Raw genomic sequence first — 10,477 nt, forward strand, 5'->3', positions numbered from 1 at the left:
AAAAAGTTAAGTAATAACGAAGATATTGGTCAAAATAAAATGCTCACGATCACGCTCGCGTTGAACTGTATAGCAGGCTTTAGTTTATGGCATGTAATGAAAATGATTTTGGAAGAATGACATCGCTGGCAGTTATGTAGTCAGCGAATATTCCATAATGAACACCAGTCTTAACGCTAATGATGGAATGTAATCTTGCGAGTTTAAATGGGGTGAGATACAAATAGCTTTGGTGTTCGTTGCATTCAAGTTCAAGTTATTTATTCATTTAATTTATTAGCTTTGCCCAAACAGATATCGAGTGAAGATCTTCATTACCTCTGGCTATTAAGTCTTCAGAATAGGGATGTCAGTGGCAAAAATACATCGGTGTTTTTCTTTGATTCGATGCATCGAAATGTACATCGATTTGCATAGGATTTTTAAGATAATGTTTCACAACAAAATATGTTACTAGCAAAATTGTACAAAGCGAATTATGTTTCTAAAACGGCGTTTCCAAGACAACCGAATAACGTGGTTTACACGACACATTCGTGATTCACTTTGCATCTGTGCTTCTTGTTCTTTGCTTTTGTTTATTGTTTAATGTGTTTTTTATTGTGCATTTCAACGGTGGAGAAAAAATAGTAGAAAAAATTGTAGTGGTTAAATAGCTAAATCAATAGTTTTAACGAATCTAGCTATTTTCAATGTTTGTGCTGGTGGGGAAGTGTGTGGTCTATGTGTTTGAGAGCCGATATCGATAAAAATTAGAGAAGACAACGATTTGTTCTTGATTCACATGCTGATTGGATCTGAATCACCTACGAATGAAGTGATTCGCTCTCAAAATTTTGTATGGCGAATTACGTGATTCGGTTCGTAATTGAGGCGCCAGTCACGAATGAGAGGACGAATTACGAAAGGGAGAGCGACTAGAATCGATGCATCGAAGCAAAATATCGATATTTTCGATGCATCGATGTTTTTCCGACATTCCTACTTCAGAAAGACCTATAGGGAGATGGAGGTAAATTTGGGTATCATCCGCATACAAATGACAAATACAGCCTCAGTATATCCAGTGTTAGCTATTTTTTTTCACCAAATTTGGTCCCCATAAAGGACTAGTGTTGCAAGCACCGCTTTTTCGGCAATAAGGGTGTTGTGCAGCAATTCAATGTGGTGAAAATTATTTTAGCACTAGAGAAATGGATAGAAAAATATTTCAGTGCGCTTGAGCATCTCAGAATATTTATTTTATTAATACATACCCATTTTTTATTTTACTGTGTCGAAGTCGTTGCTCAAATATTTGTAATTTAGTATTTAAGTTAATTGTGAAATATATTGAATGCACAAATTAAATTATGGGAGCGATTTATTCACATGGAATTGGAAACAGGGCTGATGATATACTTTAAATGGGAAAATTTTCAAATACGGACAAGCACTGAAAACGAGAAACAATAAAAACGGGCATTGTAATTAACTTTTTTTTTTAAATTATATATCGATGTATTGATAAAAAAAGTGATTCAGTCTAAAATCGAGAGATTTTGTAATAAAAATGTTAACTTAGTTATTTATCGAAGTATTCATTTTATGGGAAAAGCGGCGCAGGCGAAAATTTTTAATAAAACATCGCGCGATTTTTTATTAAGAATTTTCATTATTTATCGAAGTATTGATTTTTATGGGAAAACTCGCGCGATTTTTTATTAAAAATTTTCATTATTTATCAAATTATCGATGTACGTTTTCTACATTTGTGTTCTTTGAACTAAAATAACACCAGTAAATATTATTTCCCCCCGAAAAAAATTATACAGGAGTAAGACCCCTATCGATCCTAATATTATTATTTTTAATAAGAGCAATGTACGTATTGTACACTTATACCCCTAATTATACGCACTTATTTGTGGTGTATTTTTTAACGTATGGTAGCATACATTTTGTGTTACTGTCAGCCATTGTTATTTCTGCTTGTTTGTGAAATGTGCAAACGTTTGTGAAGACATTTATAAACGCGTTTTACTTAATTAATTAATTAATAATTGTATATTAAGGTATTACAAACGCATGTGAACCTTTTAGGGATAATATATTTGTGTAAATAAAAGTGATAGGTGTGGAGTTATAATAAAATGTGGTGATAGCAGGCGGGATATTTTAACAACAAATAACTTAAGTACTATTAGCAGCAACATTGTGAAAGTGGTAAATATAGTTAAAGGAGATCTCCATTAGTATCCCCACCGAGTTTCATAAAAAAATTCACTATACTTTGCACGGAATAGCAATTGGTTCCGTAATGGAAATCTCAGCCCTTTAAATAAATTTTGAATCTGCGAAAGTATCTTCTCAGCATATGAATATACTTCTTAACTTTTGCCGAAAATTTACATACAGGCTCGAAATTATGCCAGTAACTTTCAAATATCGTCTCTTGAATGGAAAATTTCCGTAAGCGTCATTTTGACAGTTTTTAGTTAAAGATGTAGATATATATTTTAAAATAAGATATTTCGTTTTTGTTAACAGTCTTTTGGATATCTTCTTTAGTTTCTGAGTAATTGACTAAAATGTTTTTTGTAATTTGGTACAAATTACGTTAGTAATGCTGTCGTACTAAACTAATCAAGATCTTTCTAACAGCGTCATCTGTTTTTAAATATCTGCTTTAGTTTCCGACATATTCAGCGTTAACATGAGTTTCATTTTCTCGAACCGAGTCACCTTTTCACTTTTCGTTTTCGAGTATTCACTACGGGTGGGTGAAAAAAATTCTGGCGAAACTCACGATTAGGCTGATTAGTAAAATGTATCGTTCATTAACAAAAAAATTTTAGCTTGTATATTTATCTCTCTAATGCATTAATTCTATATACGTCAAGACCAACGCCCGACGCCGTTAATTCTGTTTATAATAACGGCTCTATGACAAAATATTCAAGAAATGTATTCGTAGATTTTTATTTACTTCATTTCATACATATATAGATTTTTTTATAAGTACCAGGAATAAATATTTAACAAAAAACTATTTCACTTAAGCTGAACCAACTTTTATTTGCTCGAAGCTATTTTTGAAACGCTTCATAAAATATTTTCATAGACGGTAAATGCAACCCTGGTTGTATCATAATTGAGCTGAAAAACCAAAACAAATAATTAAATTTGTGGATTGGAGCCTTTTAAAATGGCCTTTAGAAACGGCAATGGAATTCCGACACTATTCAAGGAATTGCGAATATAAGCTGCCTTCCGATTGGCATATTTGCGATTTAAACCTTCAGAAAGTTACAAAAAAAAACATTTTCTATTTTTATTTATTATACATTTTTGAAATAAAAATACTCCACCTTTTACACCAAAAAATTTCTTTAAACCATCTTGCCCAGCAGTTTGTTGATCTTGTCTTCACGGTTACCGAAATCACCAACCTCAACGTAGTGATTAGCCCTCTTGCGCCAGCCGCCGGTTGGTGTTGAGCTTGAATGGCCAGAGGAAGTTAGAGGCTTTCTTGAAGTGGGATCTAACAGTGAATATTTCGTGCGCCAAATAATCAACGCACTGAATATCGTGCGCTTTGCGCAATTTGCTTGGCTGTGTTTTGACAATTCCACGTTTGTAGATCAATTCACGAACTGATTTAAGATTTGGATAACCCCATGTGATATAGGGTTCGGCAATGCGTAGCATATTAATGGTTCAATTTGATGAAAAAACCGTGGTTACTGTGGCGAAAACGGAACAACAGTAAAACTTTACGTACTTTTGGTGCAACTTTGTTGATACCGCGGATACAGATCACAAAAGCCAATTTGTCTTTGCAGGCACGTAGAATGGGCAGCGTTTCTTTGCCAGACGGCGCAGCTTATTCTCACGGCGTTCATCACAGAAATATTTTGCTTGATATTTCTCAGCATGCACCAAGTTTTCACATTTGCGGAGTGCAATCACGGCAGAGCGCTTTAGTTTACGCTTGATCAGGGTAGCACGTTTGCTGACCTGCTTCTTGCTGAACTTCAGCTACGACTCGGGGACAGAAGGCAGCTTCCTGGAAAGTTGTTTGCCCTTTGCTTCGGGCTTCTTACCGACCGTGGTGGCAGTCATTCTAACTTGTAACTTAACACGTTGAGAAGACGAAAAAATTTTCGCCAAATCTTTGGAGCACATCTTAAATAACGCCACTCTATTTATAACATTTCTATTAAGCGAAATTTCATTTAATTAAATACTTTTTTAATGCATAGATATGCTGCAACCAGGCACTTACTTTTCCAAATTCCATCTTGCTTATCGGCATAATTTTTCAAATATGCCTGCGCTGCTACTTCATACTAATAACTTCATTTTCAAACTGCGCCTTCTTTGTTGCCTCAACATATCCTAAAAATACATAAAATTTACATTAAACAATAAAAATCGCAAAAATTAGCCAATGAAATACTCCCTTCATTTTGTTTTGTTGTCAAATTTCTGAGAAATGTGAATTCACCACGATGCAATACAGAAAGAACAAGGACCAGGGATGTAATTTTAAGTAAACCTAATATTCAGTGGCAATGCGCAGAGCGTTCCAAGTAGCAAAATTAATTTTTTATCAAATATAACATTAAACAGTGGTTACAATACACTTTTTAATATTATTAAGCAGAGTACATATATTATATGGTATTTCTTTCAAAAATTAATGCCCTATATGCATATTTTTTTTAATGTTTCTTAAGTTTCTTTCATTGGTGCTGAAAAGCAACCATGCGCGTAAGAAATTGTGTGCTACCTAAAATTTCACCTCTGGAAACTTTATCCCCATAAAGGACTTCAACACAGTTTTTTTACTGGATATACTGAGTTTACAGCAGTTAACAATATCATTGATGAAAATACTAAAGAGGATTGGGCCTAGTATATACTCCTGCGGCACCCTTGAATGTAGTTTCTTTAGCTCATAGCCCACGTTTTTAGCTACAACTTTCTGTCAACAATTAGTTAGATAATTTTCCATTAATTTTACGGCACCATCAGAAAATCCGTAATATCTTTTTAGCTTTAGCAGGGGTATACTGTGATCAACCTTGTCAAAGGGCTTGGAGAAGTCTAACAGGGCTAAAACAGTTAGCCCACCCGTGTCATATGCTGGTCTTATATCCTCAGTTACCTTCAAAATAGCTGTAGCACAGCTGTGGTCACTTCTATATCTAGACTGACACACCGTGAGGAGTTTATTTTCGTCAAGGTAACTAACCATCTGTCTTACCACAAGCTTTTCGAAGACCTTGGACAATGAGGAGAGTATGGCTGGCTTCCAAAACCTATCAATACAATGTTTGGAAACTGTTATACTGCGGTATTCAAACTGTTTGTATATGCAGAGTTGCGACACATTGCAACCATATACATTGCATAACTTACGGAATTTAAATGGTGAAGTAGTGAAAGAAAAGTTTAAGATATGGGTCACGGTTGGACCTACGTAAGGAAGGATCATTTTCAAAAACTTTAAATATATACCGTCCCCACCTATAGCATTTAATTTAATGGAATAGATACTTCTAAATACATCGTCGTTCGTTACAGGTGAGAAAGTAAATTCTTCATTTGATATAAATAAAAACTTGGGTCCAGTTTTAATTCGCTGCTATGTTGCAAACTGATCGATTGAAGGAAGTATTCATCCATAATGTTAACATCTATTCCAGAGAGTTTTGGTTGGCAGATCCACGTTAAGTTTGGCCTTATGATATTGCCTTTTTGCATTTTTCGTTGCAAAAGTGGCACGATATCTAGTAACACGACAGGGGTATTCCATTAAACTCGTAAAAGCCTCGTAAATTTACGAGCCTCGTAAAAGAAGTGTCAAAATTTGTATAGAGCTCTATTTACGAGCCCCTCGTAAAATTACGAGGTAAATTCGATGCGCAAATGACCTCGTAAACTTCAATGTTGCCGAGCAGCGGAAAATTTTATACTAAAATATATTATATAATAACGAAATAAATGAAAAATAATAATATGTGAATAAAATGAATGAAGTTCATCCAATAACTGTACTAACATGGGTTTCTGTTGATTTTCGGCATTTTTAATTTTAGTTTAGCCAATAGTGATAGAGACAAGATACTACGTTGGTTAACATCGTTATCGACGTTTTCGACTCCATGCATATAACAAGGTGTCGGTAACGTCGATAACGATGTTTAACCGGGGATTAGTGTCAACCAGGCTTTGAGCAACCGGCCCTTAGGGTTTACACCGGACAATACTGTCATGACAATAGCAATACATGCACACTTTTCCAACTGTATCAATCACTGTCTTGATTGTTTTCAAGACAGTAAATCGGGAAATAATTTGACGTATGCAGACAATAATTTGGACGTCTTGTGCAAAAAAGAAGACAAATTCATAACAAAAGAACTAAAATAACACAAGACACGCTGATATGTAGTTTTTAGCTTAAATAGCTCGCGCGAAATGCGATTATTTTGCTCTAAATGAATTGTGATAACTATTGTCAGGACGCCTACGCCACGGAGACAATTATCAGCGTTTTTGACAACTAATACGTATTTCTTTATTGTCTTGACAGCATTGTCTAATCTAAACGCGCCGTTAGGGACACGCATTTCGATACGATACGATACCATATCGAAATTTTTGCCATTCGATACCGATACATTTTACTGGATAGTTTTCAAACGATATTTTTTGGAATCGAGTACCAGGACCTTTGTATCGTATCGAATCGTAAATGTAAAATACAAAGTTAATAAGGCTTTCTGCAGATTGGTCGTCCAATCATAGTTGCTTCAACGTCACAATCATGATGCAACGATTACATGACGACTACACTTTCGCACACTCGGTCGTGATATTTCAATTCATTTGGCGTCTAAAAATTCACTTGGGGCAGGTATTTTCTGTTTTTATGGTTGATATTTTCGCCAAATTTTTACAAAAACCTGCAATTTTTAAAATATAGACTGTGCTGCAACATTTCTAGACATAATTTTTCAGTAATATCTCTTCTTTTCTTTTCCTGAAATGTGTTTTGTGCATGCACACAAAGACTTTTTACAATTTCGTCATATTTTATAGTTAAAACGCTCACATTTATTGAATTTTAATGCAAATACCCACTTTTTAATAATTTCCACAGATTTAATGCAAAAAATACGAATTTGTATGCAATTTTAATGCAAATATTAACTTTTTCACTAATTTTCCCCCATAAAATGTAAACAAACAATGCGTGCACAACGATTAGATTAGTGCTGTACTAATCCGTTTCTGCCTCTTCTACGATTTGCCGATAACTAGCCGATAACGACAAGTGTGCAGATCTCCTTTGAAATTCATGTGCTCGGCTCAAAATTTCAGGGCGAGACGATAACGCAACTATGATTGGACAAGTGTGTACCTAGGGGTATTCATCAAACCTTATAAATACATTGTAAACCGTATAAACTTATAATTGTGTAAACCTTATAAATGAACTGTCAAAATTTTTATGGACACTCGTTTACACATTTCTGATAAATTTCTCCGGCGATTTCATTGAATAAACTTGATAAACTGCCGCCAATTCAACTCTGTCGCAACTCTATCTATGTTTTCTTGGGCAATAATCGATATCCGCAAAAAAATTTTGCACGCAAATTCATCAACAACGATGTTATGCTAATAGAGAGCTGGTTCAATTATTATCCGTTCTGTTTGTTTTGCTTCACTGATAATTTGGCCGCAAAGTTTGGTAGCCGTGTCAAATGAATTCATACACAAACAGATATTCTGCCATGGTTTCTTTTAACTTGCTTCAAATAAATAGCCTTTATGTTATATGTATATTTATGTAAATAGATATTTAGGGAGTTCACTGTCGTACTGTTGTATGTCATAAACTTTAAACGGCTAAAACTCTATTTAAGGAATTCGCAAGCTAACAGAGACGTTTTATAATGAAATTTCACACAATTAAAAAATATTTGGTGGTGATTTCAAGTCCTCTAAACATTTATTTGGCCGTTAAAAACTTTACAACATACAACAATACGACAAGTACGACACCCATCTATCTTGCAACTATAATTTTTTCACATTTAGTGAGTAGGTTTCTATAATTTCTTTATCCTCGTGCTAGTAATATAAAGTTAGTTATACTGTGCTCTATAACCAAAGAAAACACGACTATTGTCGCATGTGTAAACGGAAAGAGAGTGTTGGGCGTTCATGTAACAGAGTGCGTAAACTTATAAGATTATCTGCTTGATAAAGTTATCGGTCTAGATGAATACCACTAACAGTGTTGCCGCGAAAAAAAATTTTCCTACCAAAATTTCCTACCAAGACCACCCAAAACCTACCAAAATTGTTTAAGTTTTTTATTAGTTTTTTCCAATGTCAAGTTTACTAAAAATGTAGATAACATAACATTTCGTAAATCCAAAAAACACAGCTAGTACAACAAAAACAAATTAACTACGTATAACAATTAATTTTACAGTACAGATTTACACAAATTTTTGTCCCTTTACACATCGTCTCTTGAAATGCACAAAGACGTAACAAACATCGTCGCTGAAATTCAAAAAGTCGTAACTATTAAAAAATTCTAAATTCAGTTTTTTAATCGATATGATGGATTTCATCGAATTACAACTCCCACATCATTTAATGAAAAAAATAAAAATTTTTAGTCACGACTTTTTCCACTTCAGTTGCGATGTTGTTACGTCTTTTTGCATTTCAGGTGACGAAATACATATTATTATTATTATTCGTCGGGGATACTCGCGCTGCGACCTAAGAACATCTATTGTGCTTAACCCTAATTGTAATACTCCAGCCCTAGGCTATTTAAGAAGTTAAGCCCTTTGGAGGGTGCCATGTTTCAAATTTTGGATGAAGAAGAACGTTACCCAAGGTGTATCAGTCTGCTATTTATGAAATGTTTGCTCTGGGATTTCCCCCACCAGTTCCAAAAGGCTAGGGACCATGCAAGTGCATTTGGGCTCCATACTTTGCGAGACAGTCAGCCCTTTCGTTACCTTCAAACCTTTAATGTCCCGGAACCCACCACAGCGTCACGTTATTGTGGGCTTTCAAGTCTTTCAAAAGAGTTTTACAGCTGTCCACAAGCCTAAGCCGTTTTAAAAGAGTCTAAGGCCTTTAACCTGTCTGAATATCCGACATAATATTTGTTTTGGACAAATGGGCCCTCTACACAGACTTCGATTACGAAGACTTCTGCCTGGAATCTTCGTCCAGATATGCCTGCCATAGTACTCTCGTAGTCCATCTTTGATCCGTAGGTATATCAAACTTGGGACCCTTCGTCAATCATAGTTATTATCACTTCACAGCAGTCCCTTTTAGGAATTCTGACCTTGAAGGGTTTGTAGAAGGATAACTTTCTTCCCGATCATATTGCACAGTAGTAGGGCGCTCCAGCAGGTCTCTTTTTTTTAAACAAAATAGACAAAGGAGGAACGCCTGTAATGACACCAAGGGCATCCGTTGGACAGGTGCCCATAGCTCCTATGATGGACACGCGGGCCAGTGTCTGTGGTGGACAATGGTGGACTTCAGTGGGTTTATTGACAAGCCCTTTTCAGCACACTGGTCTTCAGGATATATACATACTACATATCGCACACGATCTTCAGAAGTGACACAACCCAAAATTTGGATTTTTTCAAATTATGAACTAAAAATGTACACCTTATTTACCGTTAAGCAAAAGCTGGAGCAAAATTTTCCTATAATTTGTTAAAAAAAACCTATTGGCAAGAGAGACTACCAACATGATTAGCATGTGCTACGAAATAGTTTTTAGCATTTTCTCACGAACGTGTAATTTTGATTTGTGTCAGTTTTGAGGAACGTGTGCAACTATGTTGTAGGCACATAAAGTATATATCCTGGATGTTCATATTGTACATACTTACATATACTATGTGTATGCTTCTTTTCTACGCGGTTATATTCTACTCGGGTAAATTCAACGCACATGCATAAACAGCTTTTTTAATTGAGTTAGCAAGTCTACTCGTCTTCACATTTTTCCACACCGGTAGAAATCTTAACACGGGTTGAAATTTGTACATAAACGATTTTAGAAGTGTTAGCCAGGGTTGCATTGGGTTTTATAACTCCAGTTGAAAATTGGCCGTTTATGCCTGTTGGCTCTACCCTAGTTCAATATAACCGAGTAGAAGAAGCATAAACATAATAAAAAAAGCAGACTTCCCTGCTGAAGTCTAGAAAAAAGAAGTCTGATAAGGAGATGTGGTGATCTCCGAAATAGCTGCAATAACTTCTACCGTTTAGACTTTGTTGCTTTTTCAATTTTTCCTAATAAACAATCGTGATTCAAAGCTCAATAAAAAATAATTTTCGTTTATTAAATTCTTTTTGATGTGCTTAAGGAAAAGTACATATGGGCATTTTCAATCTAGCGTGGCGTGACGAAATGGTAAAAAAA

The sequence above is a fragment of the Rhagoletis pomonella genome, unplaced genomic scaffold, assembly GCF_013731165.1.
Source record: "Rhagoletis pomonella isolate Grant_MI unplaced genomic scaffold, Rhpom_1.0 Rhpom_scaffold_00123, whole genome shotgun sequence".
NCBI lineage: Eukaryota > Metazoa > Arthropoda > Insecta > Diptera > Tephritidae > Rhagoletis > Rhagoletis pomonella.